Genomic DNA, 25,424 nt, shown 5'->3' with positions numbered 1-25,424 from the left:
GGTTTGTAGCACTTTGCTATTGCAGTCCTAGGACACGAATACGCTGCTCCTAGAGCTGAAGGGAAAGGGGAGGAAGAGAGCTGTCTGCAAGGAACCGTAGCAGAGGGGACATCTACCAGGAGCTGTGGCCCAGGCAGAAGAACATAACCACTGCAAACTGCGGCCCGGCACGGAGGACTCAGGGGAATACATACCTAGACGTTTCAATTTCAATTTCCTCCCTTCTCCCTTTCAACTTTCATCTCCTGCCTCCCATTAGCCCAACCTGCCTGGCAGCCAGCGGGCAGGGGTGACCTGGTGGTGTGGTCCACAGAAGTCAGCCTCCCGGGCACAGAGCAGAGCGGCCAAGGGGGGAGCGATCCCATCCAGTGAGTAAGAAAGACATTGAATGAATGGATGAATGGGAGCGTCATGAGGACAGAGCTTCAAATTAATCCTGCTTCTAGTTTAGAAACAGACAATTTTATGGCACTGCTGTGTTTCCCCCACCAGGACAGAAGAAAGGAGTCACAGGTTTTCAACAGTTAGGACGTCTGTGTCCAGCTTTGAGCCCTCCCCTCTGGCTCGGTGCCCAGGTTCTGAGTCGTGTAGCACCCCCGTCTTTGTCCTCTCAGCCAGCACCTTCAGACTGGCTTCTATTTTAAGGCTGCGAGTGAGGTAATTTGGTATGACAACAGAAACACAGCTGTAATTATGAAGTGCCAGCCTCCACCGCGGAAAAGTCATCTGGCCCTCCAGGCTTGCCAGTGCCAATGACGCGGGGGTACGTGCTCACGTGTGCCAGGCCAGGCCAGGACGTCCACCTGCACCGTGGAGGTCCACTGTGGACAGTGTTCACCAGGTAAAAGAAACGCTCGGGCGGTTCAGCTCCTATGTCTACATGAGGCCTGAACATGGCAGTGGTTGCCGCCAACTCCCCTAGCCAGACGAGGAATTTGGGGGAGTAAGGGTTAGGCCCCCCGATGCACAGGCCAATTGAACAAAATGGGCCAGATCTTTCCTGTGGTGGAAACACCATCAAGATCCGACTGCGTCGGTGGAGGCTCAGAAGCTGTGTTTACATGTCACTAACACAGTCAGTCCAGCTGCTGGGCTTTGTCTAGACCAAATGACTGCGTTATCTCCGTTCCAAATGCAGGTGCCTTGTCTAGGGGAGGACAGAGAAATGAAAACTGCATTTTTGTTGGACTTGTCCAGCCTGAGATCTTTGTATTTTTTTCAGATTAAAAATAACCATACTCTTTGCTTCTAGGTGTTTTCTTTTCTTTTCCTTTTTGGAGGGAGGTTGCTAAAACAGGGACAGAGTGTGGGTAGAGATTTAGAAGGAAGAAATTCTAGATGGTTCCACCCACATCTCAGGCTTTTTAACTTTGCTAACGATGCTACTAATCCCTTCCTTAGAACGATCCCAGTTCTCTTCCGACAACAGACATTCACTGGTGTCCACCGTGCACAAGCCACTATGGGGCAAAAGTAGGTGGTGACAATGCCGTCTTAGACGTTCCTATTTTTTCCTTCTTTAGCAAAAGGAACTGCCCATCCATTTCTGTAGAGGCTGAATTAGAAGGTCATCCCAGAGCAGATGGTGAGTCTCCCTCATTTACTAAGGAGATAGACGGCAGGCAGGAAACCTGGAGAAAAGATGAGAAAGAGTATGAAAAGCTCTGGGGAGTAGATGTTCTAATTTACAGGGAGACCCAGGGCATTCTGGGAGGGAAGGGCTAGAGAGTCACTCTGTCAGTCAGGATCTACAAGGTCCCACCGCTTTAACAAATAACCCTAAGTTTCAAGGACTTATAACAGCAAGAATCAGTAGAAATTTATTTCTCAGTCATGTGGCACCATCATCGCTGTGAGTTGGCCATGGCTTGGTTCCATGTTGTCCTCATTCTGGGTCCTGGGCGAACAGAACAGCTTCTACATGAAGCACTGCTTGGTCATCATGACAAAGGGGAAAAAATCACGAAAACCACACCCTGGGTCTTAAAATTTCTGCTCAGAAGTGACACGTCCCGTATTTCAATTCCTCCCCCATTTAAATGGATAAAGCAAGTCACAGGGCAATTTCTGAGTTCAGCAGGGCAGGGATGTATGTACTCTTCCCATGGTGTGGAGAAATGGACTAGCTGATGGACATGAATACAATCCACCACGTGTATTTACACCCTCCCCTGAGATTCAGAATCAGGGAGATCTGTTGGGGTGAGTGTAAGGCTGGCTCCAACCATGGCCGGTTGCAGAGGCAGGCAACGGGACCCCCAAAAAGATGTTATTAGGAAGTTTGAGATAGATGGATGGATGGATATACAGAGAGATATCTACCTGAGTGAGGCAGGGGAGAAGGGAGTAATGGTTCTAGGCCCATGAGGTGCTTGCTGAAGCCCACCCTGATCCAGTGCTCCTGGGGTTGGCTCACCCTGGGAAGTAGCTGCAAGAATCCTGGCAGGGGCTCAAATCTTTGGCATAGTTTTCTTGACTGAGTATAGCCCGGGAGGTGTGTGTGTGTGTGTGGGGGGGTCACTGCTATGGCTTCCAGGGGACACTTTGCCTATCTTGACTACATAACCAGAGAAAAGGAACTTTTCTCCAGCTACCAGCCTGCCACTGTTGTCAGAACAGCGAAATAAGGCTGAATAAGATTTGATCTCTAAGACTTCTCATTTTCTTTGCATTTTCTCCTCCCATCCCCTACCTATATTCTGGTAAGAATGTAAGTATCTTTTCACATAAAAGGCAAGAAAGTTGGAGCCTTGATAATATGGACTGGATTTTTTGCTACTACTAACTTTGGGGGCCTCAAATATTACAGTCTGGGGCCTGCTTGAGTGAGGTATGCTATTTAAGCTACAAACTGTAAACAGGGGCATCTCAGCTACATGACAATGTATAACTCACAGTTCCTCCAAGAATTATGACCTAGAAGGCTAGAAATATAATTTAGAAAAAAAACTCACAATCACAGTAATATTTGCTTAGCGCAGCAGATGTTAAGTGTAAGCGACAAATAAACCTTCATGTGTTACTTCACTGAGGTGTCGGGAATGTTTGTTGCAGCAGTTAGCCTACCCTGCCTAATACATTGTGGTATGTCTCTGTGTATGTGTCTGTGTGTGTCTGTGTGTGTGTGGTGGGAGTGGGGCCAGAGAGGCAGAGTCGGTGGGGTGGCGGTGGGAGGTGATTCCAGAATGGATTTTCCAGAATGGAAAGTTCCCTGGGTGGACATCTTGACTGCTCTTCAGCTAGATTACGCACAAGAGGACATCGTGCAGCCTTTATGGAGGCAGTGGTTGGTGCCTCTGCAAGTTAAATCTGTCTTCGCCCCTGAACTCTCGCCTGGAAGAGATTTGATGAATAAATGTGAACGTGACTTTCAGTACGTGGCTGGTGGCTGTGCTCGGAGCCAGTGGGAGGCTGCCCTGGGGACGGAGGAGAAGCAGTCAGGAAGGAGCTGGAAGCTCTGCTCCTGCTCCCTGCAGGCTTCGGGAAGACGGGCTAGGTATGCAGGGAATTTCCTGCCCGGGCAATCCTTCATGCCAATAGCCGCAACTTAGCAATGCACCTCCTGGCCACTTTTGGGGAATTTTCAAGAAATACCTCAGAAGCTCTTTTAGGTTTGCCCTTAAAATTCAAATCCAGTCTAGGGCTGGTTCGTTTCTGAATCAGATTTTGGGTAAATAACTGACAATCAGTTTATTTTCATCCACAATGAAAATGGAAGACGCTCTTATTCTTTTCCTCTTAATTTAGAAATGCTGGGAAAAGAATCTGTTCTTGAAAGAACAAGAAGTGGGTGGAGGGCGGGGAGAGGTTAGAAAAATACCCCGGTTTTTAGATGGCGCCTTCAGAGCCCCGGCTGGGGCAGGGCTGATTGGGGCGGGAAGAGGCTGTCAGGAGCTGATTATACAGTGTTGTCATTGTAGGAAAAGGGTGAGAGCAGGTTACGGAAAGGAAGGAGAAGGAGCCTAGTGACAGACAAGCCCCACCCCTGCCTGTCGTGAGGATGAGTGAGAGGCGAGCTCAGGGACCTCCAGGGGACAGCTTCATCCCCTACCTTGGTAAAGCCACGTGGGTGTGATGTGGAAGGTGTGGGTGTTGATTTGAAAGAGCTGGGGAAAACCTTAGGTCAGCTGGGGTGCAGGTAAGGTCTTTTGGGGTATATGTGGGGGTCATTTGAGGGGTCCACAGTGCCTACAGAAATCCAAATCGCTTGAGTAAAAGCTATTTAGTTGCCACATCTACATCTGGTTGCTCTCTTCCCTGTCCTTGTGAACCCATGAAGAGTAGACATCAGCAGAGAGACGGACTAATTTGGAAAAGGGAGCAGTGAGGAGGGGTGTGGGGGAGAAGAGAGGTGGAGGGCTGAGGCAAGAGGGATGTGAGAAGACAGAGGGAATGGGATGGAATCTGTGTGCCCCGCTGCCCTGCCTGTAGTATATTTGGTTGCAGGCTGAGGAGTGAGGAGGGGAGGACTTCAGCAGGTGTTTGGTTGGCACCCATGCAAATGTAGGCACCACAATAGTAATTCCAACTGTTGGGACTTCAGTCCTTGTGGCTCAATGAATATTTGTTGAATAAATCTTAAGACAACGTGTTTTTGGTTTTTTTAAAAAATGTGTGTGATTTCAACAATTGTTCCCAGTCTTTTCTTTGCATGCCCAGGAGGAATATAAAACACCCTTTCTCTGGTTAAATAGGTGCCTGACTTTGTGACGGAGTGAGATTGTGCACTGGGTTAGACTCACCAGGTATACGATGGATCCATTAGAGTTAGGATTAGGCAAGATAAAAGTCAGCATGAGAGGAAGGAATTCATTGAAGGATCTGTGACTTCTTAGAAATGCTTTGCAGGCCTGGTTCACAGCCCCACTGCAAGTCTCATTCCTCCCCACATATCTCAAAGGAGAAACTGCTGTCGTTTTCCAGGAAGGACAGAAAGGTGGACTGGAGTGGGTATGTTTGTTTACTTTCTACCATTTCCACTGGCCATTCCCAAGTTGCTTCCAGCAGGTAGGACAGAAGAATATCTTTCATTTGGGAATAGATGTCATCTGGTGAAGAGAAATGGGTGTGTTTCTTATACTTGAATGAGATCTCTAGTCTTTGTTGGTGAATTCATAAGTGCAGGGGTTGGTTACATCTCTACTGTAGAAACAACCATTTTCTGTGCTGCAGTTCAGAGAAAGCATTGTTAAAACACTGTGTGCAAGTAGATGCTTAACAGCAGCTTTTAGAGAAGAGATTGACTTAGAGGAGGTCATCCAATACCTCTATCTCATCTTCTGGGACTTTTGGAGGGTGGCTTTCATTCGAGTTTGTTTGAAGGAAAGTTAAAAAAGGCACACATTTTCAGACAATATTAACAAAAAAAATCATCCCCATCCAATTCATATCTTTAGAATCAATGAACATAATAATAAAAAACTAAAAACAACCCAAATTTCCATCAATAGGAGAATGGATAACCCAAATGTGGTATATTTATACAATGGAATGCTACCCAGCAATCAAAACCAGCAAATTACTGATACAACATGGATGAACCCAAAATATATTGAATAATATTATATTGAACAAAAGAATATGAGGTTGATGATATGAAGTTGAAAAACAGGCTTGAAGCTCTGACTCGGGGCGGGTAGGGGGGCATGGGCAATATACATAACCTAAACTTTTGTACCCCCATAATATGCTGAAATAAAAAAGAAAAAAAAAAGAAGCCAAACATAAAATAGTAAATTTAATATTATTAGATATGTATAAAATTCTAATAAAAACCCAAATCTAATCTAAAAAAAACCAGGCAAAACTAAACTATAGTGATAGAAATTTTTAAAAAGTGGTTATTTCTTGAAGTGGCTATTGACTGAAACAGGGTTTGGGAAAACTCTCTGGAACAATGGACATGTTTTATCTTGATCTGGGTGTGTGTTGCCTGCACGCACACATATACAAAACTCTTTGAGCTGTATGCTTGAGATTTGCACATTTTACTGAATATAAATTATACCAATTCCCCCTCTTCCTCCCCCATGAAAAAACAACAAAACCCCAAACAATGAAAACATACAGAATGGGAAATAAGTGGCTGACTGATTTGGGAACGTTTGTTGTTGAGCTCAATAAAGCAAATTTCATAGTAAGCCGCATTGATAGAGGCCCCCTCGTCTAGCACTTGAAGTAGTAACGAGAGCATGTTACTTGTCTCTAAGATTTCTGTTTTTTCCTATTTTTTAAAAAAAGTTCACTTGCTCATTGCACACAGAATCTGCTCCCCCAGTGGCACTGGAATGGCAGAGGAGAGGACACAAACACACTCCACCTGCAGACTTGATGCTGTTCTGCTGGGACAGTGAGCCCAGGACACTGAACTCAGGGTCACTACCGATGCCGGCCCTGTCCTCATTTCCCTTTTCCTGCATTTCGGGTTGCAGCCAGCACCGCAGAGACCTTGAAGAGGCCTCTCTTCAGGCCCAGACAGGAACGCTGTTCCTCCTCCTCCTCCTCGTGGGGCCTGGCTTCCCCTGGCTCTGTAGTCACTCTTGTCCTGCAGCCTGCAGGCTCTGGAAAGCTCTTTCTGTTTGGTGACTGAGTTTGAAGCCACAGAAGGAGTGGGGAAGGGTGGGAGAGGGAGAGAGAGAACTTGAGGGTACCTGATTCACACCCAGGCGCCAGAGCTTAAAATACGTGACCTGGCCGAGAATCCGAGTCTAACTTCTCCTCAGAAAGACAAAGGACAAAGGTCCTCCCTGAGGCAGTTCCACAGACATGTAAAGAGACACTTCCCCTGCCCAGCCCAGCCCACTACCCTACGCCCAGGGCTGGTCCTGAGCAGTGTCTCTCCCGCCCCGTCATTGCCACAGAACCCCCAAAGGGAGGAAAGTGGCATTTGTGGTTGGGACCTAGTCACAGGAACAGCATCCGGGTAATTTTCCGTCTTGCTTCATTTGCTCAAGCCTTTCCTCCTGACTCAGGGAGGAAGACAGTTAAGTGGCTCTTATTTGCTGATGGGAAAACTTACTCTGAAGATAGCAGCATCCTAACTTGGGGTCCTGGGGCAGAGGTCACACTTGCCCTCCCTCACTGAGACTCAGGATCAACACAGGAAACTAGTTTATCTCCCAGAGTGGAGTAAACAACCTTTGGCGAAGGCCTATCTCCTATCGGGAGCAGGGTTCAGTGGAAGCACAAATATTGGCCCAGTAAAACCATACATTCTTAGACCGGAAGGGATTTAGACATCAGAGGCTCCAACTCTATTTTACAGATGAGGAAAAAAAAGTAAGCCAAGAGAGATGAAGTAACTTGCTTAGGGGCGAAAGGCAATCAATGACAGAATCGGGAAAGAACAGAAGTGACTGAGTGGACCCAAATTCCAGGTCCAACCAGATAGGACTGACTGCATCATATTTTGTCCCACTAGACCAGGGTTTTTCAACCTCAGCACTGTTGACATTTTGGGCCAGATAACTCCTTGTTGTGGGGGACTGTCCTGTGCAATGTGGGGTGCTTAGCAGCATCCTTGGCCTCTACCCGCTAGATGCTAGTAGCACCCCTCATCCTAGTTGTGACCGCCAAAAATGTCTCCAGATATTGCCACATGCCCCGGGGTGGGGGTGGGGGGATTGGCCCTGGTTGAGAGCCACAGTGATAGAGAACCAGTTCTTCCAGTTCAACACTTAGAGACACACTGTGGTGCACTTATGATTTGTGGATCTGTCTCATGCATCTGTCTGTGATTCTTTGAGGGCACAGACGGCGTCTCATTAACCTTTATGTTTCCTGTGCCTTGCACAGTGCCGGGCACATGAGAGATGCAACAAATGGGTTTGAATGAATGAAGAAACTCACTGGGAGACCCTGGAATGTATAAACTTTTACCCACTAATTATCTAGTACTATATAAAACACCAGCCTGGTGTAGTCTGGCAGGAGACGCAGGAGGATGACCCACTTGACCTTCTATCTGGGGACAGCAGGGGCTCCTGGTTATCTGCTTTGTCACCCGCTGTCTCCTCACCAGAGAAGGCATCTTCTCGCACTCCTTGCCTCAGGCTCCAGGCTTAATTATGCAGCTTCTTTCCATTTTCAAAAAACAGTAGAAAGAGACACTACATGGAAGAGATCTTTCTCACTGGGAATACAGCCAGCATTTTGGAATGTTAAACCTTGAGATTCTCACAGTTCGAAGAAAAAAGCCCCCAAATGCAGCCATTAGCAGCCAGGAGAGCCATGGGAGGATATTTTTGTCATACGATTTTGGCGTTGGGAAAAGTCACAAGTAAAATATAAAGGGAAACATCTCTACCACAAAATCCTATTCTATTGTTTTTCTTAATCCCAGAAATTTTCATCAGTGTTGACTCTGGGGAAGTGACTAAACAATTCCATGTCGGTTTTCCAAATGATAAAATGCTCGAGAGGGTAGAGCTCTCGTTTGTTTAAAAAAAAAATGACATTAGAGAAGAAGCTTGTATGCTAGGTTACAAAATATAAGTTCCAGGGAATCTTGAAAGGGTGGGTTTACTTCATGCAGTGGGACATTTATTATTTGTGCTAAGTCATTATAGTCAGCTGGGTTTAGGCTGAAACACTATCACTCGGGTTCTAATGCAATCAAGGTCAACATGAGGGTTTTGTGCTGGCGTCCTTGATGTGCTTGGTAAAATTCACATTTAAGGTGGCATGAACCCAATATCACTGAATCATTCTTCTAACATAATTGTTCTTTCCTCTCCTTGCCAAATCTTTATTCCCCTTTTGTCCTTATTGCTGTTTTTTAACTGTGTTCTCTTTCAAATCAATTTGTCCCCTTAAATTAATTGACCAGTAAAGTCCATGAAAAGTCAGTCCATCTTTTTTTTAAAATTAATTCCCCTGTAAGACTATCTAGCCAATAGCTTATATATATATTTTTCTCTCATTCAATTTCTCATTATTGACTGGCTGCTCCTGGGAAAGTAGGAGATAAACCAGGACACAACTCAAATGAGCATCTCCAAGCAGAGCCATCTTCTGGAGGGGAGGGCGAGGTTTAGGAAGGTGGAGAAGTGTCAGATGCTTCTGGAAGAGTTGGGAAGCAGTTTATTATGGGGACCCCAGTGAGAGAAGGAGCTGGGGCAGGAGTGGAACACCTGGGTGGCCTGGGGCTGAGCAGACCTGGCCTGGCAGCACCACAGGGAGGGGACTGGACTTCCCAGTGAGCCCGGTGCGCAGACTCAAAGTTCAGAGAAGGGAGGGCTTTAGGAATCTAGTCTAAACTTACAATTTTCAGTTGAGACCCAGAGCCATTGATGTTTTCCACAAACACCCTGTATGCATGTGGGAGACCTGCCTCATCAATGTCATGACCTGCTGGGCAGAGAATGGTCCCTGTTTACTCTGAGAGCACAGGACATGTTTATGGGTTTTTCAGGTGTTCCACGTGACCTTAGGCAAGCGATCTGAAGCAGCCAGATGGAAGGCGAATCCAGGTGAGATGCTGACCCCACGTCTGCCTCATTCCTGTGGCTTTCTGGCATGTTCCCCTCCAAATCCTTATCTGCAGCAAAGGAATTCTGCTGCACTTCAGGTGACCACTCCAGGACAGTGTGGTGACCAGAGCCAGTGGTGAGGGTGGGGCTGGGGGTGGGGGAGGGATGGAGATGGGGCAGGGATTGATGGGGTAGGGTTGCCAGATTTAGCACATAAAAAACAGGACACACAGTTAAATTAGAATTTCAAATGCTTGATTGTTTAGTATAAGTATATCCCCAATAATACATGGGATATACTTATATACTAAAAAGTTATTCACTGTTCACCCGATATTCAAATTTAACTGGGTGTCCTGAGTTTTACCTGGCAATTCTCTTTTTTTTTTTTTTTTTTTTTTTGAGACAGAGTCTCACTCTGTTGCCTGGGCTAGAGTGAATGCCGTGGCATCATCCTAGCTCACAGCAACCTCAAACTCCTGGGCTCAAGCAATCCTCCTGCCTCAGCCTCCCGAGTAGCTGGGACTACAGGCATGCACCACCATGCCCGGCTAATTTTTTCTATATATATTTTTAGCTGTCCATATAATTTCTTTCTATTTTTAGTAGAGATGGGGTTTCACTCTTGCCCAGGCTGGTCTCGAACTCCTGAGCTCAAACAATCCACCCGCCTCGGCCTCCCAGAGTGCTGGGATTATAGGCGTGAGCCACCGCGCCCGGCCCTGGCAATTCTTTCTTGGGACTCTGAGCAGCAAAGAAGCCTGAGCCCTTGATGATGGGCATGATGTTGAGGGTGTGGTGCTGCCCCTGTTTTAAATGGGAGAGGGCTGCCCAAGTCTGCCCTCTTGTCTGCCTGGGGTTTCTAGAAGAGACAGGACGTCCTAATGCCTTTGAGAAGCGCAGAGAGCAAAGGAGGGAGAGAGAAGCTTTCACAGGTTGTTGCTGCAGCAAGTTTCTTTCTCCAGTGTCCTTTTGTCTTGCTCCCGCAGGAGGAACAGCACCCCCTTTCAGGATTTAAGGACGGAAGGAGACTTGGGTAGATAAAGCCAGCACACACTATAGCTTATGTCCTGGGGAGATAATGGCTCTGAACCTCCTAAAATAAATGGTCTGCTTTGTTCTTGAATGATAATCATTTGGCAGCTTTGTTCTCTCTTTCTGGCAGCTGGATGAGAAGATTTTGATTTCAGAGGAAGAAGAGTGACCTGGCGCTGGCCACAGTGGACAGAGGGAGAGAGGAGATTTAGCACGACAGGCTCCCCTGTATGGTGACAGAGCCCTTTCCCCACCACCTGTCATACTGCCTAAAGTTCTGCCATTCTTAGGGCTAATGACCTGCTCTCTAAATAAATGCAAATACACCTGAGAAATACAACATACATTGTTATTATACCTTTAGAATGAAATTGTTATTTAGAGTTTTTCTAACCCCACATTTGGCCAAGAGCAGAGTCTGGGGGTTATTAGATCCTAGACCAGGTAATTCTTACAGATACTGAGTGGCAGAGAGGTTGACCACGTAGAATATGAAGAAAGTGCAGAAATAGAAGGGTCTGGACAATTCAAGAGAATGGGAGAAGTGGGACGATTAGCTGGAGCCAACGTGCAATTTTCCACTGAGAATGAATCGTGCTTTGTCCCTCCTCCTAGAAAATCTGTAAGTACCAGAGCGTTTCTTCTGCTCAATCTTGGCCGGTTGGCTGAATGTTTCTAACTCAGATAACAGCAGAATTTGGCGTGTGTTGAAACCAGCTGCAAAATTCTCTGATCCTGGCATTAACAGAGGTTAGGGGTTCTGGAGCCATAGCCTGTACCCCAACTCCAGCCAAGTGTCCTAGAAATGTGTCCTGTAGGTTTCAAAGGGTAAAGAATGTACAGCTTTTCCCATCCAGGGGACAAAAGTGCCTGATTTAGTGACAATAAGAACTTGGGAATCAGCAGGCCACGGGACAAGCTCTGGTTTCTTCCCTTGTTTGGTTGAAGGGTGTTGTCCAAGTGTGACGTTTCCTTCTCGGTAGGATGGGGATAAAGATCCTCTATTGTCTCTCTCATGGCGGGTCGGAGATGAATGCACCCTTTAAAGGCTGAGCTATTACCCAGCTGTGATAAGTGTAGTTTTCTGATTGTGGTCACAACTGTGGATGGAGAGTGTATATTTCATAATCAAGGGGCAGCCCACTCCAGTGACTCTGCCTCTATTGTCCCTGGCTAGGACAGTGGTCTCTCAACAGTGTCTTGAATGTAGGAGCTGCTAATCAAAGTACAAGTGACACGAATCCATCCAAATGAACAAATGGCAATGGTCTCATCTCTAGTTCAGCTCACCCCCAGGACTCGGGATGCTGCGGTGCAGCCGGCTGTCCAAAGAGATTATCCATTCTGGGACAACACACATCACTAACTGTGCCCGTGAGCATGGGCTAGGTGCCAATAAGCCCACGTTCCATTAAATAAGCCGCTTGTGCCCAAAAGGACATGAGAACCCACTTCCTGCTGGTCACCATTGTTTGGCTGTAGCTCTGATCTGCCCTCCCTAGGAATCCTTCTTTATGTATTTTCATTTTCTGGTTAAAAAAAACCAAAACTACTAGGGAAAAAACTCATTGGCTATCCCCAAATGATCAAATGAAGACAATTATACAGATTATTCAGGTAAAAACCTTGGTGGATTTGGGTGTTTTATGCATCCATATGGGAGAGGTAAATGGACAGGAAAAAACCAATGGCTAATATTTATTGAAAGCGCCTGTGTGTGAGACACTGCATGCAGCGTTTCTACATGTTACCACATTTAATTCTCATAATGACCCCCTGCGGTAAGTGCTATTAATATTGTTACACTCACTTTACAGATGAGGAAACTGAGGTTCAGGGTGGCCAAGGAATGTTGCCATGCAGACAGGAAGCAGCAGGGCTGGGACTGAGACCCAGAATTGTTTTGATTCCAAAGCCTGCGCTCTTAGCTGCCATCCAATTATTTACCTTTATGTCTTATTTTTCACCCCATCTTGTAATTGCCGATCAATTGACCAGAAGACACATCCCTTTTGCCCTTGAACTACCCACGTCTCCTTTCTTCTGTTGGGCAGCCCTATGTTACACCCCACAGCCAGGTGCTGCCTGAAAGGAGAATGGCATTTGGTGTTGTGCTCTGGCCCAGGCAGGCTTGGAGGCCATCAGCAGCTTGGGCACCCTCTTGGCAATGACAAAGGGCACTGCAGACGCGCCTGCAGTCCTTGGGGGTGGGGTGGGGAGGGCAGGGATGGGATGTCTGCCACTATGGGGCACTTCCTGAAGCTGGCAGGGGTCCTGCTCCTCCATGCCAGCACTGTCCCCTCAGTCCCAACCCCAGAGGTCATCCAGGGCCAGAGCCAAGTCTCTCTCCTCACTTTCTCCTTCTTTGAAATGGGCATAATGATACAACACCAAGGGACAAAAAGGAGGAGGACATGTATTTTGCCAATTGTTTTAAAAGCCTCAGGGTCCACCCCGCACCTACTCACTACAAACCTTCTTGCAGAAGTGCTCCTGGCTGAGGCTCCTCATCTTCCTCCAGGAAGCTTTCCCTGAAGCCCCAGGCTGGGCGAGCACCCTTTCTTTGTGTGTTTTGCTCTCAGAGTGCATTTTAGCGCAAGGATGCCATCGGTGTGTTTATCACCAGTTTACTTGTCATTCTTCCCTACTTGGAACCAGTGCTCTTTCAGGGCGGGGACCACCTTAGTATCTGCACTTAACAGATATTGTGCATTTTGACGATCCAAACAGTTAAATTGAGTTGAAGAAAACATCAATATCCATTCCAAGGGTGGATGGTAGTAGTTGTTTTTCTTTTCTTTTTTTTTTTTTTTTGAGACAGAGTCTCACTTTGTTGCCCGGGCTAGAGTGAGTGCCGTGGCATCAGCCTAGCTCACAGCAACCTCAGACTCCTGGGCTTAAGCGATCCTACTGCCTCAGCCTCCCGAGTAGCTGGGACTACAGGCATGTGCCACCATGCCTGGCTAATTTTTTTGTATATATATTTTTAGTTGGCCAGATAATTTCTTTCTATTTTTGGTAGAGACGGGGTCTCACTCTTGCTCAGGCTGGTCTCGAACTCCTGACCTCGAGCGATCCACCCGCCTCGGCCTCCCAGAGCTAGGATTACAGGCGTGAGCCACCGCACCCGGCCATTCACCCTTTTGTTTTTAATATCTAACTCTTCCACTGTTTAGGCAGAGCTGTTCCTGGGAATTTTTAGATATTGTTGGAAGTTTCCTTGCCTCATTCGGATCTCTGGGTCATGACTTAGTGTTCCAGGGAATTCCAGGGGAAAAAATCCTGTTGCTGCTGCAAACCCCCAATGTCCGCTGCTCTGATAAAGGATCCCAGCTGCGACGAGGAGATTATTTACTTGAAACTAATGAGCAAAGCTAATTACTGCAGTGGATTTGGGCAGGGACAGAGTGTCCCAGCGCAGGCTGCTGGCAAACGCTCCCAGCCCTCCAGCTTGGCAGCCGAGCCCTTGTGCCCCTAGACGTGTCAGCGCCCTTTGGTCTTCCAATCGCCTGTTCAATAGCAAACAGATTTTAAGATCATGGTTTGGGGCGCAGTTGCCTGGCAGGAGCCAAGAAAAAATTTCTGTGGCTTGTTCTTTTCTTGACTGGTTCCAATTTTTGTGAAATATATCACAAAACAATTGAAGTCTGACTCCCTTGAGGGTGTGGGATTTGGGACCCACCCCTCCCTTCCGTAGCTTCATTCCTCACAACTCCTACACGGTCCCTCACTCCCAAACGGCTGGCTCCCGGGGAGAGGTGGCCTGGTCCTCTCGCTGCGCCTGGAGTCTGAGCCGAGCAAACTCGAGCTCACCTGCCGGCAAATCCTTGCCACAGACCCCACCTGATGGCATGCATGCCTCTCTTCCGCACTCTAAGCTGCGTTGGCGCCAGATGCGAAATCTCGTTATAATGAACTATGTGGGACATCCACATTCTTTCCTCTTGGTGGAACTTTGTTAAAATTAGACTTGAGAGGCAGTAATAGTGGCACAGGGTGAGAATGAAATGAGTTAACGTATTATAAAGTGCCTAGTTCACCACCTGGCACACTTTATGTACTTTTTTTTTTTTTTTTATTTCAGGTCATCATGGGGGTACAAAAGCTCAGGTTATATACATTGTCCATGTCGTCTTTGGAGCATACGTTGTGAAACCCAGTCCTGTTTTCTATGCTGTAGGAGGGAAAAAAAAACATTGACCATGGCCTCTGCTCTCAGAGGGTCTGCAGTGTAGGGGAAATGGCAGGACACACAGGTGTGGTAAGCTAGAGGTGGTCCTAATGTGACCCAAGGGATTTGGGACAGAGACAGCGTGGAGAGCAGGCAGAAGTGCTGGGATTATTAGTGAGCAAAGGACAGCTGTGGGTGAGGTTAACTGGGGAAGGCTTAGTGGGGAAGGATAGTCAAAAGCCTAGGTTCTGTTTTGCCAGAGACTATTGGAGAAGGCACCCTGGGCATGAGGAAGGCTGTGTGGAAGCCCAGAGATGGTTCCCATGGCAACAAAGGATGCCAGGATCCCAGAGGCGCAGGGTGTGATGGGCCCTTGACAGAGTCTGTAGGAGATGAGGGTGTGATGGTATCTGGGGTTGAATCGTTCCAGAAACTCAGGATCCTGAGCAATAATGGCTTCATGAGAGGGGTTGGCAGATCGTGGGCATTTCAACATCTCAGTAAGGAAAACCTAGTTTTCCTTGAAATTATGGAGGGAGGAGCGTTTGTTAGAAGCAGGTTAGGGCCGGGCGCGGTGGCTCACGCCTGTAATCCTAGCACTTGGGAGGCCAAGGTGGAAGGATTGTTTGAGCTCAGGAGTTCGAGACCAGCCTGAGCAAGAGAGAGAGACCCCGTCTCTACTAAAAAAATAGAAAGAAATTATCTGGACAACGAAAAATATATAGAAAAATTTAGCTGGGCATGGTGGTGCATGCCTGCAGTCCCAGCTACTTGGGAGGCTGAGGCAGTAGGATCGCTTAAGCCCAGGAGTCTGAGGTTGCTGTGAGCTAGGCTGATGCCACGGCACTCACTCTAGCCCAGGCAACAGAGCGAGACTCTGTCTCAAAAAAAAAAAAAAAAAAGAAAAAAAAGAAGCAGGTTAGAAGCAGGCAGAGAAAGAGCGTCTGTGTTGGAGAAGAGTGGGGTTGAGGTGCCCTGGAAAATGGCAGGATCGGCTGGCTGACATGACAGTGGAGTGGAGAGGTGAAAATGGCCTACGACAAAAGCAATTTAGCACCAGGAATTGTAGCTACAAAATAAAAATCACAGGGACTGTCACAGGAAGCCCTGGCACAGTAAAGAGTGGGCACCCATTTTTATTTTTATTTTGGTACTGAATTAGCAAAACATTTTGTGCTTTGAACCCTTAAGGGTAGACAAGGAGTTGTCATGTATCTAAATTCTTGAATTTTTTAAAAAACCTTACAACAGAGAGATTCTTATTCCATACAATCCAGTGAAGTAATAGGTCAAAATAAGGGGAAAAAAAGTAGAGGAATCTGTATAAAAATGGGACATATATATTTTAAATATTTTATTTTAAAACATGAAATATACATGTATTTCCTAATGTTTTTATGTTGAGTCTAGGCTTTTTCTTTGACTTTAGGTATGCTGATTGCCTTCCTTGTCTTCTTTCTTCTATAAACCAAATTCTTTTTTTTTTTTTTTTTTTTCATACAGAGTCTCGCTCTGTTGCTGGGGCTAGAGTGCCGTGGCATCAGCCTAGCTCACAGCAACCTCAAACTCCTGGGTTCAAGCGATCCTCCTGCCTCAGCCTCCCAAGTAGCTGGGACTACAGGCATGCATCACCCTGCCTGGCTAATTTTTTCTATATATATTTTTAGTTGTCCATATAATTTCTTTCTATTTTTAGTAGAGACGGGGTCTCGCTGTTGCTCAGGCTGGTCTTGAACTCCTGACCTCAAGTGATCCTCCTGCCTCGGCCTCCCAGAGTGCTAGGATTATAGGCGTGAGCCACCACGTCCGGGGCCTAAACCAAATTCTTAATGAATCAATAATGACCACACATCTTTTGCTACTCCTACCATTGAGAGGTAGCATCAGTTTTTCTTTGCTTGGATCTTCTCTGGCCTTTTTCTTGACTAGTGAAATGCAGTGGAAGTAACATTCTGGGATTTCCGCAGCTGGGTGTCAAACTCTTGATGGGTTCCTTGGAATCCTTGCTGGGACCCCTGAGCTGCCATGTGAGAAATTCACTACTTTGAGTTCCCCATGCTTGAAAGTCCACACGTAGGGGCTCCAGAGGACGGTGCCAGCTGAACTCAGCCTCCCAGCCATCCCCATTGAGGGGCATGACATGTGAGTGAGGCCACCTTGGGCTCTGCAGATCAGCCCATCCACTGTCAAATGACTTTCGCTGGTACCATGTGGACAGGAAAATTGGACAGCTCAGCCCTGTCTGAATTCCTAACCCACAAAATTGTGAGATATAGTAATATGGTGGCTGTTTTAAGCCACTGAGGTTTAGGATAGTTTGTAATGCAATGGATACCTGGAACTTTGTCATGAAGAAGACTGCACACGTGTTCATGGAGCTGAGAGAGACCTAGAGGTCCCTGATCTGTACACAGAATTCTGAATATTGTCAGAGGCCTCCAGAAACTGAGCACAAAATGCAGCGAACATACAGAAGTTTCCTGAGCCTCCCTACGTCCGTGTCACCGACCCTGCCCTTGATGGTGAAGGGTCTCCTGTGTTTACTTTTCCTGGATAACCTCCCCGGAAAAGTGCCCGCAAGCAGGGTTAGATGTACAGCCGGCCAGCCACGTCATCTCATCCATGTGAAGTTGTTACGAGGATCTGTTTTTCAGCAATTGGTGTCTCTCTGTCTCCCCAGGGCCGCAGAGAGCTCTGTGACATCGGGGACTGCATTTCCTGTCTGTCTGGCTTCAGTCCCCTTCCCACGGCCCTCGAGGGCCAGTGATGGGGAGGCTCCCTCCAGCCCAGCGAGGGCAGCAGCCCGGCTGAGGGAGAGCCCAGAGCTTCCCACTTGGATGCTTAGGGTTCCATGGGTGGTCCCACAGGCATGTGACCAGTGAAGTCACACAGGGCCCGTACACGGAAGAACCCCGTGCTCCATTTAATGCTCTGCTCTTGGCCATCCTGAAATTCTTAACACTTTTTATTTTTGATCCTGCCTCAGGTTCATTGGTGCAAATAGCACAGGAGCACACTGGCCCCGTGCAGCCAGCAGCTCAGGTTCACACCAGTCCTTTGTCCTCACGTTGGCAGACAGAGGCCTCTACTCCAGAGCCTTTGTGGGGGCCTGGGCACCTCTGGGAACTGAGCTGGAGCCAGAACTGAAATCCTAGCTGCTGCCAAGGCTGAAGCCATGGGCTGGGCCTTGGTTTGAGCCTTGGCCCTGGGCTTTGGCTGGCAGAGCCTGAAACCCTTGGCAATGCGGGCACTAGCACGCTTCCCCAGCCTGCAGTGGGCGATGGAGGCAAGTTGACTGAGCTTGTGGCTGGCGCCCTTTGGGATCCTGGGCCTAACTCCCTTCGGCTTTATTTGCAAGGGCCTTGATGGCTTCAGCATGTGTGCTAGTGGCCTTGGCATTGTTGGCCTGTATCTTCTCAGGCCCATTTTGTTGCGCTTCTTGCCAAAGTGCATGTTCCCCAGGAACTTGGAGTCCACCTCTTTAACAGATTCATATCTTTGCAATTGGGGTTTCTTGAGGCTATTTCTGGGCCATGTTTGGAACTGGTTGTGGGTGGTGTGGTTCTCGGACTTGGCCACGTCTGTGCCATAACTTTGGTTCCCAAAGCGTCTGAGGCCAGAAGAGAAAGAGCTTAATACTTCTTGAACAAGGAGTCCTGTGTTGTCATTTTGCTCTGAGCCTTGACAGCTATGTAGTTGGTCCTGCCCATGACTCATACTAGCATGATAAGAGCAGCAGCCATGGCTATTTCATTAGCACAGCCCGTACGATCTCACTGAGAACTAGGTGGAAAGGTGGTGTCTGCGAGGAGGAAAACACACAAAAACTGAATACTGTATTCATGTTTCCCTCTGTTTGAAAGATCCCCTCGTCCCCCATAATTAACAAAATGACCCTCCTCTGGTAGGATTAACTGGGTATGAGGGATGCTTGGCTGGGAACGGGGTTGGATGCAGACAGCGCCCTGCAGCTCAGGCCTAAAACAACAAAATTCAGAATGTGCTGACTCTCAGCCCTCCTTCTGCACCAGCCTGGTTTTCCTGCACAGGGGCATATGGGGGAGGGAGGAGCAGTGAGGAGCAAGGGTGTCAGACACCCACAGCTTGAAGAGCTAGGGCCCCACCCAGAGCCTTGACCGAGGTTTAGGAAGCCCGGCAGGGAAACGGGAATCCCACTCCTCTTGATGCGCTGTTCCATACTTTGCGAGATCGCTTTTAGAACTCCCCTGTGCCTGCTCTCGGCCTGGCCTTTCACATGCCTGCTCCTATCCAAACACAGCTGTCTCTTTCTTGTCTACCAGCTGTGTCTCCAAAAATCAAAAAGACTGGGTCGGAGGCCCCGCTGGCGTTTCTTTGCCTTTTGTCTATCTCTTTACCGTCCTAGAGCTGTGTCCCTGAACTAGCTGCATCAATGTCACCTGGTCAATTGTCAGAAATGTGAAATCTTGGACTCTGCCCCAGCCCTCCTGAAACAGAAACTCTGCGGGCCTGGCTGGTAAGTCTGCGTTGTAACAAGCCCGCCAGGTGATTCTAACATCGTGCAGGTTGGAGAACCACTGTTATGGAGACAGACGGCAGGCTTAGGGCTCTCTACCAGCACCCACAGTTTCAGAGTTGACACCTGTGTGATGGATTGGGGGGGGGTCTCATTTTTGAACAAGAAAGAAATAGTAACTGCTTTTATATACAACATCTCTCATCCAAGCGCGTGCACACACACACACACACACGCACATGCACACAAAAGTACACACGAACTGGACTTGCTTCTCTTTCCTCCCCTATTTAACATCTGTTGGCCACGCTTTGAGTTGTTTGAACAAGAGAATCAGTGTCAGAATAAACTTGCCTGTCGGGTGTCTGGAAGGCAGGTGCGGCCTGCCACTTTGAATGCAAGCTGAGAACAAACACAGCATACTGAGCCCAAATCAGCCTTCCGCTGCTAAAGACAGAGGTAGAATTTATGTTTTGCTGGGAGGATGCCCCCTAATGTGCTGCCTTACCTTGGGGCCTTAATTAGAAGCAGCAGTGGCCCTCCGGCCTGCTGAGTTTCTATTTGATGTGATTGCACAAAAGAGCTGAGATGGAAAACTAGACCCTTTGTTATTTCACACATTCTGAAAAGCTTTTTCATAAAAGCCCCTTTCTTGTTTCTTATTTGCTGTCACATGTGACAGGATCATTTAAAAAAGATGTATACAGGGCAAACAATTGGTAAAACCTGGCTTTACCGTATTTGCCATAGATAACCAGGTTCAATATAACGTGGCCTCATCTCATCTCTCCGGAAAGGACCCCACCCCGACCTGCCACCTCCCATTCTGTCACCACCTCCTCCCCGCAGGTCTCTTTCCCTTTTGTGTGGGTCTTTCTAGACACGTCCTACTATTTAGTATTGGCTTGGAAACATGAACATTTTTTTAAAATATTCAATCTAAATGTGAAAATACCCAGTTTTGTATACTCAAATGTATTTTAATTTCATAATTGCACCCCTTGGTATTGACCTGGTAAATGAAATTAAGAGCTGTGGAGGTTTTGTTGTGTCTTGCTTCATACCCATACAGGCAACAGGCTGTTAGACGTCAGCTGTACCCCACCTGAAGGAGGAGCTGCGACTGTGTTCCTGGATCTTCCACGTGTGCTGTGTAAATGAGCTCATGAGCTTCGCCCAGGGCAGCTCTGGGCTCACGATAAGTCCTAACTGTCTACTGCGGCATGTCCCTTCATACCAGAGTAGCCTCACCCTGGCTTAACAGGAAACACATAGGAACTGATGTTTCTAGACATAGAAAGCAGGTCTTGCACCTGGATCTGTGGAACTTTGTTGATTGGACAATGCCTCTCATTGTTTTCTTTCTTGATTCTCTGAGTTTTTAAATCATGGCTTATTCCTGTTTGTTTGTTTGTTTGTTTTTTAAAACTCACTTAGCTTCTTTAAAACACCAGTGGGAATTTATTAGTAGAATACAGGTGTATCTCATAGAGGCCAAAGCCAAGAGCTACAGCCTGACCTTCATGAAGGCCTGGAACCAGGAAGTGGGTAGAAAGGCTTCAAGAATGTAGTTGGTATGTTATCCTCACTTTTCTCTCCCTCCCACTTGGGGTCACCTGGACTCTTTACTTCTTTCTTCATGTTTGATTCATGCTTCTTTTTCTCTGTAGACCAGCTTTTACCTCTTAGGCATAAATATGGACAAACGTGGCTGCCACAAAATGGCAGACTTTGCTCCCTTGTTCAAGGAGGAGCCTTGAGGATGCCCGACATCCAGTAGCCAGTGGAGAAGCTGAGCAGCCCAGGTTGGGTCAGTTGTGACCTAGGCTGTGGCCAGGGACAGAGTCATGTGGCACCATTGCTGCCATGGTTGATTGCAGTAGACGGGGATCTGTTCTGCTAAGAAAAATTTTCTCAAATTTGGAAATAAGGCAAAAGGAAGGGTGTGTGTCCTTTCAACGTCATATTGGAACATTTTAACACCCTAAGGGTTCTTTAATTATCTAAAGGAACGTATCTTTTTTTGACTTAACTTTCTACTCTTTGTTAAAGGCCCAGAATCTGTAAAATTACATGTTAACTTTTAGATTTTTGCTGTAGAGATGCAAACAAATTCTATATGGTAGGAAAGACCACCAAAGGTTATGGTTTTATTTTTAGCAGCACATTAACCAGTTTTGTATCTAACCTAATAATTGTATTTTGACATTTTCTTTCTTTAATGACAAAAAGAGAAAAGACAGAAATAGTCAATATTAGGAATAGAAAAAGCAACATGTAGCAGATGCAGCAGAGATTACAACAATCATTAGAGACTACTATGAACAAATTTATGCCAATAAAACAGAAACAGGTGAAATAGACAAAGTAATGGAAAATTTAACTTATAAAACCAATTTAAAATTAAAAGAAAATTTGAATAGTTCCATAATCATTAAATAAAGTGAATTAGTAGTAAATAACCTTCCCATTAAGAAATTCCCAGCCTAGATAGTTTTGTAAGCAGCTTTCATCAGACTTCGAGAAATAGTTTACTAAATCACACAAACACAGAGAACAGAAAAAGAGGGAATGCTTCCCAACTCAGTTAATGAAGCTAGTAAAAAATCTTCATAACAAAAGCAGATGAGAGCAATATGAGAAAGGAAAATTATACGCTGTTATCACTCAATAACGTGGATGCAAGCATCGTAAACAAAATATTAGCAAACCTAGCAAACAATGTATTATTATTATTATTATTATTTGAGACAGAATCTCGCTCTGTTGCCCAGGCTAGAGGGCCGTGGTGTCAGCCTAGCTCACAGCAACCTCAAACTCTTGGGCTCAAGCAATCCTTCTGCCTTAGCCTCCTGAGTAGCTGGGACTGTAGGCATGTGCCACCATGCCCGGCTAATTTTTTCTGCATGTATTTTTAGCTGTCCAGATCATTTCTTTCTGTTTTTTTTTAGTAGAGACGGGGTCTCGCTCTTGCTCAGGCTGGTCTTGAACTCCTGACCTCGAGCCATCCTCCCGCCTCGGCCTCCCAGAGTGCTAGGATTACAGGCGTGAACCACCATGCCCGGCTACAATATATTATTTAAAAAGACAACTGATCATGACTAAGTTGGAGCAAAGCTTATCCCAGAAATGGAAGACTGATTCAACACTTGAAATCTACTGATATAACTTACCACATTCACGGGTCAAATGAGAAAATCCACATGATATTCTCTCAATAAAAGCAGAAAACTGTTTGACAAAATACAACATCAACTTATGATAAAGACTCTTAGCAAACCAGGAATAGAAGGAACTTTCTGAACCTTTTACAGGATATCAATATACAAAAAATAACTTACACCAAACACTATACATAATGATGGAATAGAAAAAACAGGAACAAGACAAGGATTCCTGCTTTCACCACTTCCTAGCCAGTACAATAAAGAAAAAAGAAAAAGTGTATAAGACACAAAGATTAGAAAGGAAGACACAAAACTGTCATTATTCATAGATGATGATTGTTTGCATAGAATCACAGATAATTTGTTAGAATTAATAAGAAAGTTTAGCAAAATTGTCAATTATAAATCTAATATAAACAAGTCAATTGCATTTTATACACCAATAACATTTCAAAAATTTAATTAGATAAAGCTGTCATTTATAATAGCAATAAAAATCGAAGGTACTTAGGAATAAATCTAATAAAAATGTATAAAATCTATATAGATAAACTTGTCTAACTTTATTGAAAGGCCTTAAAGAGGACATAAATAAATGGAGAATACACAGTCTTGGAAATTATGCCCATTTTTCTAAATTTGAGTGCTAGACTTAAAGCATTTCCAATAAAAATACCAACATAGTTTTTCATGGAAGTTGGCACGCTGATTCTAATATTAATGTAGAAGCGCAAAGGTCCAAGAATAGCCAACACAGTCTAGAAGAAAAAAAAGACAGAATGGAGGGATTTGCTTAATAGCTATTAAGTCTCATTATTAAAGCAATAGTAATTAAGACAGTGGGATATTAGTGCAGGGATAGACAAAAAGACCACTGGAACAAAATAGAGAGCCCAGACTAAGCACATCTGGAGACTTGATAGATGGCAAAAATGACATTAAATAAAGTGGGAAAGTGCTAGACTTTTCAATAATTATCCACATGAGAAATAAATGAAATTGGAACCCTGTACCACGCCACGTACAAAAATCAATTCTAGACCAATTAAGGGCTCAAAAGTAAAAGGCAAAACTTTAAGCCTTTTGAACAAAACATAGAACATCTTTAAGACTTCATGGTAAGGAAGGATTTCTTAAACATGACACCAAAGTGCAAGATATCAAGGAAAAGACCGATAAAATTAAGAACTACCATAAGACCCTATGAAAAGAGTGAAAGTAAAAGCTCCAAACAGGAAGAAGATATTTGTAACACATATAAACAAAAAGGATTATGACCCAGAATATGTAAATAACTCCTAAAAAGCACTAAGCAAAAGATAGAGCACACAATATACAAATAAAGAAGAAAAATGTGAACAGGAACATTATAGGAACAGGAACAAACACAAATGGATAATAACATAGGAAAAAATGCTCAACTTCATTATTAATTGGGAGAATACAAATGAAAACAAAGAGGAGATACTATTTTATATCACCCAACCGGTAAAAATTAATAATTCAGACAATACCACAGGTGTGGAGCAAAATATTACTAGTGGAAGTGTAAATTAGTGCAATTGCTTTGGGGGAAAAATTGGCATTATCTAGAAAAGCTAAAGCTGCAAAATACCACATGGCCTAGAAATTCCACTATTACCCCCTAGACAAACACTCCCAAACGAGCATCAGGAGCTATGCATGAGAATTTCATAGCAGAATTGTTGCTAATTACAAAGAAAAAAACCAAACCTGGACACAACACAAATGTCCACCCAGGAGAAAATGAATATATATAGATGGTGCTATATACAGTGAAAAATAAAGGAATTACAGCTCATGCATTAACCTGGAAGATAATATCTCAGCAACAATGTTTGATGAAACAAGCAATTCACTAATGAACATAAACTCAATGACTTCACTTATATGTTAATAATACAAACATGCAAAACCAAACAAGGTTTCATCAGGGAGACATGCATAAATGCTGAGATATTTTTGAGGCAAGTCTCATAATAGACACGCTCTATAGGCTAGGCTACTGGCTGCCTACCACTTTTGCCAAAAAGACCCTTAGCTGCTTCTTTGAGAGATGGCTGTACCCGGGGTCAGGACCTCAGACATCCTCAGGCTTCCTCAGGCTCACCCATGTTTCTTGTTATACCTGGGGAGTTATCAAAAATAACTCCACCAATATCAGCCTGGCTATCCAAACTCTTCCATCCTAACAGATGGGCCAGCTAATAGTCTCTATGTTCATTTTCAGTCCAATGCTGAGATTGAGTCAGGCCATATTTTAAGCAGGGAAGTATATAGACTTCTAAATCCCAAATTTGGTGGCTTGACATAAATTTAGTTTTGTTTAAACCAATCACCCTGGTTCCAGGGTTCTTTTGTCTTACACATATATTATACTGACATGATACTATTTTCTATTTGAAAAAACTAGGATGTGATGTGGGAAGTACAGCAGGGTACAACGGGAATGAATGCCAGGAAACCAGGTCCTGCCTGTTCCTTAGCCACGGAAAGATTGTCCAGGCAGGGATCCTGTGTCCCGTGGGCTGCAGCAGCTCCTGCTACCCACTGAGAGGAGTCACGTGGAGCCCACGCATGTGCCCCCTTCCCTCCCTGCCCAGGCCATGGTCCTGGTGGGAAACAGAAGGGCCCAAGGGAAGGCAAAGACGAAGGAAGGCACAGGGGACAGGAAAGGAGGACAGTGGGGCATGGGGAAGGGAGGAGACCCGGTACACCTGCCAATGAAGCTCTCTAGTCTCTGAGTCAGGATTTTGTTTGAAATACACCAAGACTTTTTCCAGCAAGTCCCCAGACAGACCCACCATTCATCTGAACGGTGCATTTTTCCTTGCAGAAAATAGCCGTTCATCAGCCAGCAGCTCTTGGAACGTGGGCCGAGGACTCTGTCCAGGGAGTGGCCCTCCTTTGCCTCCTGATGCCAGCGGCCCTCAAAAGACCACATCACAGCCTAAAAATAGCCTCCACCGTCGCCCCACCCCTCCTGGGCCCAGGGCTTTCCAGGGACTCCCTCTCCATGTCGACTTGGTTCGGGACAGGGAGTGTATTTCCGGAAGAATATTTCT

At 45.7% G+C, this 25,424-nt stretch overlaps 1 long non-coding RNA gene and 1 pseudogene across 1 annotated transcript; one reads left to right on the top strand and one right to left on the bottom strand.

The window, feature by feature from the left end:
• Positions 1-818: 818 nt before the first annotated feature.
• LOC123647400 lies at positions 819-10,655 on the top strand. Its single transcript, XR_006738222.1, has 3 exons — positions 819-841; positions 9,413-9,470; positions 10,636-10,655. It is a non-coding gene; the product is annotated as an uncharacterized LOC123647400 (long non-coding RNA).
• A 7,106-nt stretch (positions 10,656-17,761) lies between these two features.
• On the bottom strand, positions 17,762-18,393 carry LOC123646958 (annotated as a pseudogene).
• Between the last annotated feature and the right edge of the window lie 7,031 nt (positions 18,394-25,424).

Source organism: Lemur catta, chromosome 11, assembly GCF_020740605.2.
Source record: "Lemur catta isolate mLemCat1 chromosome 11, mLemCat1.pri, whole genome shotgun sequence".
Lineage (NCBI taxonomy): Eukaryota > Metazoa > Chordata > Mammalia > Primates > Lemuridae > Lemur > Lemur catta.
The sequence above is the reverse complement of the archived record's forward strand: the minus strand, read 5'-3'. Positions and strand labels throughout refer to the sequence as shown.